Source organism: Mobula birostris, chromosome 13 (assembly GCF_030028105.1).
Source record: "Mobula birostris isolate sMobBir1 chromosome 13, sMobBir1.hap1, whole genome shotgun sequence".
In the NCBI taxonomy this organism is placed as follows: Eukaryota; Metazoa; Chordata; class Chondrichthyes; order Myliobatiformes; family Myliobatidae; genus Mobula; species Mobula birostris.
The window spans coordinates 14,200,830-14,211,073 of NC_092382.1; positions in this window are offsets into that span (position 1 = coordinate 14,200,830).

Here is a 10,244-nt window from a genome sequence, read left to right on the forward strand (position 1 = left end):
TTTGTTTTTATTGATAGTCAAATGATTCCATTAATTCGATCAATTGAATATAAAGAGATTGCTATCTCTGACCACTCTCCTGTAATTCTATCTTTAAATCTTCCTGATACTATCCCCATGTGCAGATTTTGGTGATTTAATTTAACTCTGTTATCCGATGAGGATTTTTAAAAAAATTATGGAGAATCAAACTACCCTTTATTTTTGAAGAAAATACATTGGAAGAAGCGTCTAGCCTTATTATATGGGATACTTTTAAAGCATACATCCGGGATCAATTATCTCTTATACTGCAAACATCATTAGAAAAGCTAACAAAGAAAGAAATGAATTAGCCAATAAGTTAAAGCAACTGGACCATAAATATGCTTCAGTACCTGATCCTGAAACATATAAGAGACGTATTGAAACTAAAACTAAATATGATCTTCTTATAACATATCCAATTGAAAGCCAACTTTTAAAAGATACAAGACAACTTTACATTCATGGAGATAAAACTGGTAAGCTACTGGCTAATCAATTGAAGCCATTTTCAGCCAAGCAGCAAATTAAAGAAATACATAAAATTAATGGGGACATGACAACTGACCACCTTGTAATTAATGACACTTTTAGAGAATTTTATTCTAAATTGTATAGTTCTGACTCTGTTAATGATAATATTGCAATGAATAATTTTTAGATCAATTAAATATTCCTAATCTTTCGTTAGATGATCGTAGGCAATTGGATCAACCTATTTCCCAGGATGAAATTGCTCAGGCTATTTGAGAATTGCATTCTGGGAAATCCCCAGGCCCCGGTGGATTCTCTGGAGAATTTTATTCGGCTTTTTCCTCCTTGCTTCTACCACATTTATGTTCTACCATTAGAGGAAGGAAGACTACCGCAGTCTTTTTACGGAGCTTCCATTTCGCTCATTCTCAAAAAGAATATGAATCCTACTAAATGTTCTTCATATAGACCTATCACTTTACTCAATTTTGATACTAAAATTTTATCTATAGTGTTGGCTCACAGACTTGAAGATATATCTTGTGCATGCACCGGTCGTGCATGCAGCCTGGTACAGCCAATCTGATCTATTCTTACTTTCTTCTTCTTACTTTTTAATTTATGTTATCTTTTGTATTTTTTTTCTCACGGTAACACGTCGAAGCTGCACGCTGTTTAACATGCTGGTAGAGAGAGTTTTCTTTGGGTTTTCTTTAGCACTGGAAATGGTTACATACCGATACGCGGGACAGAAGCAAGGTCGCATTGTATATTTCATGGACCAGCAAACACCGGCTGGCTTAGCGAACAGAGCGGCGGCCACCCCTGCTGAAATCCGGAGGAAAACACACAGAGGGGGATCACAAAGCCGAGGAAAGAGGACCGGGTCGAGACAACAGAGACTTTTGGAGAAGAGGAGTTCGGTGGGTAATACCGTTCCGGCTGACCGGAAGTGCACTGAGAGCAGTAAGCGTAAAGGAGTTGGGTGCTTACTGATCTGGCTAACAACGGATAGTGCAATCCGGGGTATATTATGATTGAGGAATGTGTTTGCAGACTGGATATCGAACTTTTTACTGTTGGACTTCGGCCACATTCCACCATGATACAACACTTGGCAGCACGGGAGGTCGTTCCTGCCCGTGGCCATCGAACATGCAGCTCCTCCCGTGGAGGGTCAGACACCCTGAGCCAATATAACTGGTCCTGGACTTATTTTCCATCTGGCACAGTTTGCATTTTGGTGTTTGATTGTTGTGGTTTTTTGTATTGCTATATTTACGCTCAATTCTTGGTTGGTGCAGCTGTAACGAAACCAAATTTCCCTCGGGATTAATAAAGTATATCTATCTATCTATATCTATATTGATAGGATGCAAAACTGGGCTGAGAAGAGGCAAATGGTGTTCAACCCAGATAAGTGTGAGCTGGTTCATTGTATTAGGTCAAAGATGATGGCAGAATATAGCATTAATGGTAAGACTTGGCAGTGCGGAGGATCAGAGTCAAGTCAAGGCACTGTATATTGTCATTTCCACCATAACTGCTGGTACCGTACACAGTAAAAATGAGACAATGTTTTTCAGGACCATGGTGCTACATGAACAATACAAAAATTACACTGAACTACGTAAAAACAACACAAAATTACACGAGACTCCAGACCTACTGAGGACTGCATAAGGTGCACAAAACAGTGCAGGCATTACAATAAATAATAAACAAGACAGTAGGTTGGTGTCAGTCCAGGGTCTGGGTGTTAGTGTGGGGAGCGGGATTTTACACCATATTCCCGGTACAGTCTCAACAAAACACAAATAATTGTCACTTTGCCCGGACCATCGGCCCCGCTTGCAGGGCAACAGTCTGCCGGTGTTTGCCCCCCAATGTGGTGAATCGCCACCACCGTGGGCTCAGACATTTCCACAGATGAGCCCCTCCTGTCCCCACCGGGACAAACATCCTGTCCGCCCCCTCTCTCACCGTCTTCATCCTCTCCCTCCCCGGGGAACCGGCATCAAACCGACGGGCCGAGCGGTCTCCTCCTACCTCTCAGCGACACATCAGACTCCGGCCGCAGGAGACGCTTCACAAACGCCCCAACTTCCCTCGGAGGGAAATGGAAATAAATCAGAAAGCGGACATTTACTTTGACGGTTGTCCCGCCGTGACGGAAAGTTCGGGAGACGGTGTCAGCGGGGGTAACGCCCTCTCGGCTGGTCCGCCTCCGCTATTGGCTGGAAGCAGTGATTGACATCGCTTCCCACCAATGGGAATAGCGCAGCGCGTGACTCCTCTGTTCACAGCGGTGGGGGAGGGGCTGGTCACGTGATTAGGAGCCCAGCCGTTAAACCGACCAAGCTCGAGCTCACCAGCGCGCGGGGCACAAAAGGCCCCGGATGATCGGTTGAGGTGAGAAGGGGTCTCCGGGTTGGGGGTCTCACCGGGCGGCGTTTTCAACACCGACTTCGGGTAGTTGCTGTGACTCCGGACTCCGTGACCCGCAATCCCGGGACAGTCCTGCTCTCTTCCCTCTCTCTCAGCCCCACCATCCGTACACGGGCCCCGGGGAGCTTCCGGCTGATGAGGGAATGGGAACCGATGGGTCTCTCAGACAGAGCTGAGCTCCAGCTGTCTAAATGCAAGGATCGGGAACTCGGAGAAAGGGAACAAAATCTTTTACATCAGCTGTTGTGAAAATCACCTTTGTTCTGCCTCCAGTCACAAACAAGAGAAAATCTGCAGATGCTGGAAATCCGAGCAACACACACAAATTGCTGGAGGAACTCAGCATTAGTACTCTTTTCCATAGATGCTGCCTGGCCTGCTGAGTTCCCCCAGCATTTTGTGTCTGTTGCTTGTTCCACCCCCTCTTGTTCTGGACTTTCTACCTGTGAGAATATGTTTTGTCCCACTCTCTCTGGGTACATAATGATATCAAACACCTTTGCCCTGGGCAACAAGTAGCTTTCACATCACAAATGTGCCAGACTCCAATGAGACAGACTACTGCCCTTCCCTTCATATTCATTGGCATAGCCATCACTGAGTTCACCACCGTCAGTCACCTGGGGGAGGGTTCAGGGGAAATATTTATGTCCAATATGGAAACTGGTGTTACCTGTGTGTATTGTGGCGATGCAAAAGTTGCTGGAGAATTTGCAAGTGGGAAGAAGTGGAGTGATATTTGGAAATCTGACTTTTTCAAGCATTATTTAGCAAGAGAATCACATATGGACAGTGTGCAAAAGCTCTGGTGAGAAAATCCTTCATTACCCACTACAGGCCTACTATACAGGTTGTGTGAGAGTGCAGATGAACTTGATCAAACCCAGGGGACATCAAAGTTTTTATTGACAGTGATTTGCTAGCTTTAAAATGAATAGCTCAAAATGTAAAATTTAGTGCCCACATGTTGTTGTCACCGGGCAAAAAATTGCACAGCACAAGATTTTTCCGCACACTGGTCATTAGAAATTAGAGGGGAGACCTCCAGTGTCCCTGATGCCCTCACCTACAAGATCTGCATCCAGTTGCAGCTTGTAACCCTGCACTTTAAGGAGTTGGAACTTGAAAAGGATGAATTCCGGATCATCCAGGATTTGGGGTGGGTGATTGATATGACATGAAGTGAAGTGAGTTACACCCACAGTGCAGGACACAGGATGAGAGTCAGGAAGGGGAATGAGGGTAAACAGCCATCACGGGAGACTCTTGTTGCCATCCCCCACAACAGCAGGTAGACCACTTTAGAAACTCTTGGTGGGTGTTACCTGACTGAGGAAATTCAGATGGATGATAAGGGATTTCTTAGTTGGGGAACAGAACTAGAAGGAGATAAATATCCTACTGGTAAGGCTTGTTAGTGCGTACCTGTGGGGTGGGTGGTTAAACTAAAGTTACAGGGAGGATTGGAGCCAGAATGATAGAACAGATAGTGGAGCGGTTGAATTGACTTTATTACTTTCATCCTTCATATACATGAGTAGAAATCTTTGCATTACGTCTTTGTCTAAGTGTGCAATTTATAGTAACTTATAATAATTAATATGTACAACAGGACATTCAATATAACATAGAAATGCAATTGTATCAGCATGAATTAATCGGTCTGATGGCCTGGTAGAAGATGATGTCCCGGAGCCTGTTGGTCCTTTTGCTGTGGTACCGTTTCCTGGATGGGAGCAGCAGGAACAGTTTGGGGTTGTGGTGAATTGGGTCCCCAATATCCTTTGGGCCCTTTTTACACACCTGTCTCTGTAAATGTCCTGAATAGTGGGAAGTTCACATCTACAAATGCGCTGGGCTGTCTGCACCACTCTCTACTTGTTGGTCCTGGCTTTTATGCTGCAGTACTGTTTCCCGGATGGTAGCAGCTGCAACGGTCTGTGGTTGGGGTGACTCAGCTCCCCAGTGATCCTACGGGTCCTTTTTACACAATAATGTTAATATCCTGGATAGGGGGGAAGTTCACATATACAGATGGGCTGGGCTGTCTGCACCACTCTCTGCAGAGTCCTGTGACTGAGGGAAGTATTGTTCCCATCTCAGGCAGTGATGCAGACTCTCAGGATGAGCTCAAGTGTGCCCCTGTAGAAAGTTCTTGGGATTTGTAGAACCATACCAAACTTCTTCAACAGTCTGAGGTGAAGGAGGCACTGTTGTGCCTTTCTCACCACACAGCCGGTATGAACAGACCAGGTGAGATCCTTGGTGATGTTTATGTCGAGGAATTCAAAGTTGTTCACCCTCTCAACCCCAGATCCATTGATGTCAATAAGGGTTAGCCTGTCTCCATTCCTCCTGTCGTCCACAACCAGCTCCTTTGTTTTTGTGACCATGAGGGAGAGGTTGTTTTCTTGACACCAGACAGATGTTGTTCAGATCTCAAAGAAAGTCAGTAATCAAAAGGTTGAGCATGGTGCAATTTACTCTCCTAAGCTGTCTATATCACAATGCAAGAAGCATTGGAGGAAAGCCAGATGAGCCCAGGACAGGGAATTATGATATTACTGGGAGTTGGTTGCTCCCAACAGTGAGGGATTTAGAGGAACAAATTTGTAGAGAGATCGCAGACTGTGCCAAGAAACAAGGGTTGAGATTGTAAGTGGTTTTAAATTTCCATATATTGACTAGGACCCCACACCATAAAAGGGCAAGATGGAGTAGAGCTTGTCAAATGTGCCTTTAATCAGTACGTAGAATTTCCAGCATAGAAACGTAGAATAAGCGATTAGGAAATGATCCAGAATTAGTGACAGAAATTAGTGTATGGGAACACTTTGTATCCAGTGATCATAATGCCATGAGATGTTTTCAGCCATCTTCTGTTGGTTTTTCAAAGTTTCCAAATATTTTTTGCTCTATTATTTGCCATCTCTTTGGCTTTTATGTTGGCTTTGGCTTTTCATTTCAGCCACGGTTGTGTCCTCCTGCCTTTAGAGTGCTTCACTGGGATGTATCTACCGTGCACTCAGCTCCCGAATTGCTCCCAGAAACTCCAGCCGCTGCTGCTCCATTGTCACTCCTACCAGTTTCCCCTTCCAGTCAAGTCATAGAAACATGGAGAAGTTCAGTGTGGAAACAGGCCAGTTGCCCCATCTAGACAATACTAGAAACATTTAAGCCGTCCAATGCAATGCCCTGCACCAGTACCATAGCCCTCTATACCCTCACCACCCAGGTACCTGTCAAACTTCTCTTAATGGTGAAATCAACCTCACATGCAGCACTTGTGCTGACATCTCATTCCACACTCTCAGAATTAATTCAGTGAAAAGGATTTCCACGTGTTCCTGTTAAATTTTTGTTAAATGGGGAAGTCACTTACCCATGACTTCTGGTTGTCATCCCACCCAACCTCAGTGGAAAAAGCCTGTTTGCATTTACCCTATCTGTACCCTCATAATGTTGCCTACTTCCAACAAATCCTCAAAGCAGTATATAATTTCCTTGTTTATGCCTTTTTTAGGTGCATAAGATGAAGAGGGGCACTGATTATTGTGTGGATAGCCAGAGGTTTTTTTTCTCCCAGAGTTGAAATGGCTAACACGAGGATCATAGTTTTAAGGTGCTTGGAAATAGCTACCACTCTCTGAGTAAAGAAGTTCCCCCTCGTGTTACCCCTGAATTTTTGCTCTTTAACTCTCAACTCTTGTTTGAATCTCCCCCATTCTCAGTGGAAAAAGCCTATCCACGTCAACTCTATCTATCCCCCTCATAATTTTAAACACCTCTATCAAGACCCCCTCAACCTTCTACGCTCCAAAGAGTAAAGACCCAACTTTTTCAACCTTTCTCTGTAACTTAGGAGATGAAACCCAGGCAACATTTTAGTAAACCTTTTAGAATGCACGATTTCTCTCCCTCTTTCACCAAATTTCAATCCCTCATTATGATATTGTAGCCATTATTGGGACTTGGTTGCGCCCGACAGTCTGAGGGATTTAGAGGAATAAATTTGTAGAGAGATCGCAGACCATGCCAAGAAAGAAAGGTTGATTCAGTAAGTGATTTTAACTTTCCATATATTGACAGGGACTCCCATACTGTAAAAGGACGAGATGGGGTAGAGTTTGTCAATGTGCCCTTGATCAGTAGGTAGAACTCCTGACACAAAAGTGTGCAACGAGCTGTTAGGAAATGATCCAGGGCTGGTGACAGGAATTAGTGATCATAATGCTATGAGATTCAAAGTAAGTATGTGAAAAGATGGATCTGGACCACGGGTTGAGATTCTACGTTGGAGAAAGGTCAATTTTGAACGTATCAGAAATGAGCTGACAAGTGTGGTTTGGGACAGACGTTTTCTGGCAAAGGAGTACTTGTAAGTGGGAGGCCTTCAGAAGTTAAATTTTGAGGGTGTAGAGTTTGTATGTGCCTGTCAAAATAAAAGTTGAAAGGTAACTGGTGCAGGGAACCTTGCTTTTCCAGAGATATTGAGGCCACGGATATTTTGTTCCTCCAAATGCCTCAGACTGTTTGGTGCTACCAAGACCCGTTAATGACTACAGTATCATAATTCCACGCACTGAGCTCATTGGACTGTTTTTTAGTCATCTTCTGTTGGTTTCTAATAGCTTCCCAATAGTGTTTGCTCTTTTGTTTGCCCTCTCTTTGGCTTTTATGTTGGCCTTGGCTTCTCATTTCAGCCACAGTTGTGTCCTTCTGCCTTTCCAATGCTTCCACTTCTTTGGGATGTATCTATCACTCGGCTCCCGAATTGCTCCCAGAAGCTCCAGCCATTGCTGCTCCGTTGTCACTCTTACATTTTCCCTTCCAAACAAGTTTGGCCATCTTCTCTGTCATAGAAACATGGAGAAGTTCATTATGGAAACAGACTAATTGTCCCTTCCAGTCAATGCCAAAAAGCATTTAACCTGTCTAATGCAACTATCTGCACCGGAACCATCGCCCTCCATACCCCTACCATCCAGGCTCCCATCCAGACTTCTTTTAAATGGTGAAACTGAGCTCATATTCACCACTTGTGCTGGTACCTCATTCCACACTCTCACGACCATTTCAGTAAAGAGCTTTTCCAAATGTTCCAGTTAAATTTTCACCTTCCCCACTTACCCATGACCTCTGGTTGTCATCCCACCCAACCTCAGTGGAAAAAGCTGCTAGCGTTTACACTATCTATACACTCATAATTTTGTATACTAACAAATCCTCAAAGCAACGTATACTTTCTTTGTTTATATTAGGAACCTTTTCTAGGTGTATAAGATGATGAGGGGCATTGGGCCAGAGGATTCTTTCCCAGGGCTGAAATGGCTAACACGAGGGGCAGAGTTTTAAAGTGCTTGGAAATAGATACCGAGGGGATGTCAGGGTTAAGTTTTTTTACACAGAGAGTGGTGGGTGTGTGGAATGCACTGCCAGCAGTGGTGGTCGAGGCAGATACAATAGGGTCTATTAACAGCCTCTTAGATAGGTACATGGAGCTTAGAAACATAGAGGTCTATGCGCTAGGGAAATTCCAGGCAGTTTCTAGAGTAAGTTTCATGGTTGGCACAACATTGTGGGCTGAATGGCCTGGAATATGCTGTAGATTTCCATGTTCTATGTTGAACAGCAAAATAACTTTGGCTATCCTACACTCCTCCGTCACTAAGGACAATTTCAGCACTTGCCTCCTACAGGGTCTGAGGGAGCACCTTGTCATGACCTGGAGATTTTCCACCCTAATCTGCCTCAGGATAGCAAATATCTCCTCTTCTTTAATCTGTACAGGATCCACAATTTTTATGCTGCTTTTCCTCACTCCCGTAGACCCTGTGTCCATCTCCTGAGTAAATAGAGATGAAAAAAAATACTTAAGATCTCTCCCATCTGCTTTGGTTCCACACGTGGATTCCCATTCCGGTTTTCCAGAGGACCAACTTTGTCCCTTGCAATCCTTTTGCTCTTAATCTATCTCTAGAATCCCTGAGGATTACCTTTCCTCTTTTCTGTGAGGGCAACCTCTTGCCTTCTCTTAGCCATCCTGATTTATTTCTTATGTGTTCTCTTGAATTTCTTATACTCCATAAGAACCTACCTGCCTATCCCTGTTATGCAACATCATTTTGTGCTTCATCAGGATCTCAATATGTCTTGCAAACCAAAGTTCCCTGCAGTTTTTATCTTTACCTTTTATTCTGACAAGCACATACCCACTCTGTATTCTCAAAATTTCACTTTGAAGGCCTCCCATTTACCAAGCACACCTTTGTCTTAAAGCAGCCTGTCCCAATCCACAGTTGCCAGATCCTAGTATCATAATTCCAGGTGTTGATCCATGCGCTGAACACACCCGCTTTTCCTACGCTGCTCCTTGCATTGAAATATATGGGCCTCAGCATATTCACTGCACCATGCTCAACTTTTTCATTCCTGACTTTGTCTGAAGTCTGAACAACAACTGTCTCCACAACCCCTCCACTATCTGTTCTGTTATTCAGGCTCCCATTCATCCTGCAACTTTTGTTTCACAGACCCCACACACTGTGAAGCACTAGCAAGCCTTACCATTGGTATCAGATACATTCTTGTTTTGTTCCCCAAACTCATGAATCCTCTATTACCCCTTTGGCTTTCCTCTCCCAGATCAAAAAACAAGGAGGTGCATACCAGGTACAGGCAGATAGGAGTAAATGGGGTACTGATGAGGTACAGGAAATTCAGGTGAAGTAGCCCCAGCAGACAAGGTGAAGGAGAATCCTCAGAGATTCTGCAGGTATGTTAAGACCAAAAAGATTGCAAGGGACAAAATTGTTCCTCTGGAAGATCAGAATGGTAATCCATACGAGGAGACAAAATATATGGGGGAGATTTTAAATATTTTTTTGCATCTGTATTTACACAGGAGATGGACACAGAGTCTATAGAAGTGAGGCAAAGCAGCATCAACTTCATGGACCTGTACGGATTACAGAGGTGGAGGTGTTTTCTGTCTTAAGGCAAATTAGCATGGATAAATCCCCAGGGCCTGACAAGTTGTTCCCTGGGACCCTGCAGAAGACAAGTGCAGAAACTGTTGGGGCCCAAGCACAGATATTTAAATCATCCTCAGTGACACGTGAGGGACTGGAGGATTGGAGGACAGCCAATGTTGCTCCGCGTGTAAGAAAGACTCTTAAAAAGAAACTAGAATTTTATATGTTGGTGAGCTTGACATCAGTAATGGGAAAGTTACTGGAACGTATGTGCAGGAACCGGATATATCAGTATTTAGATAGTTGTGGACTGATTAAGGATAG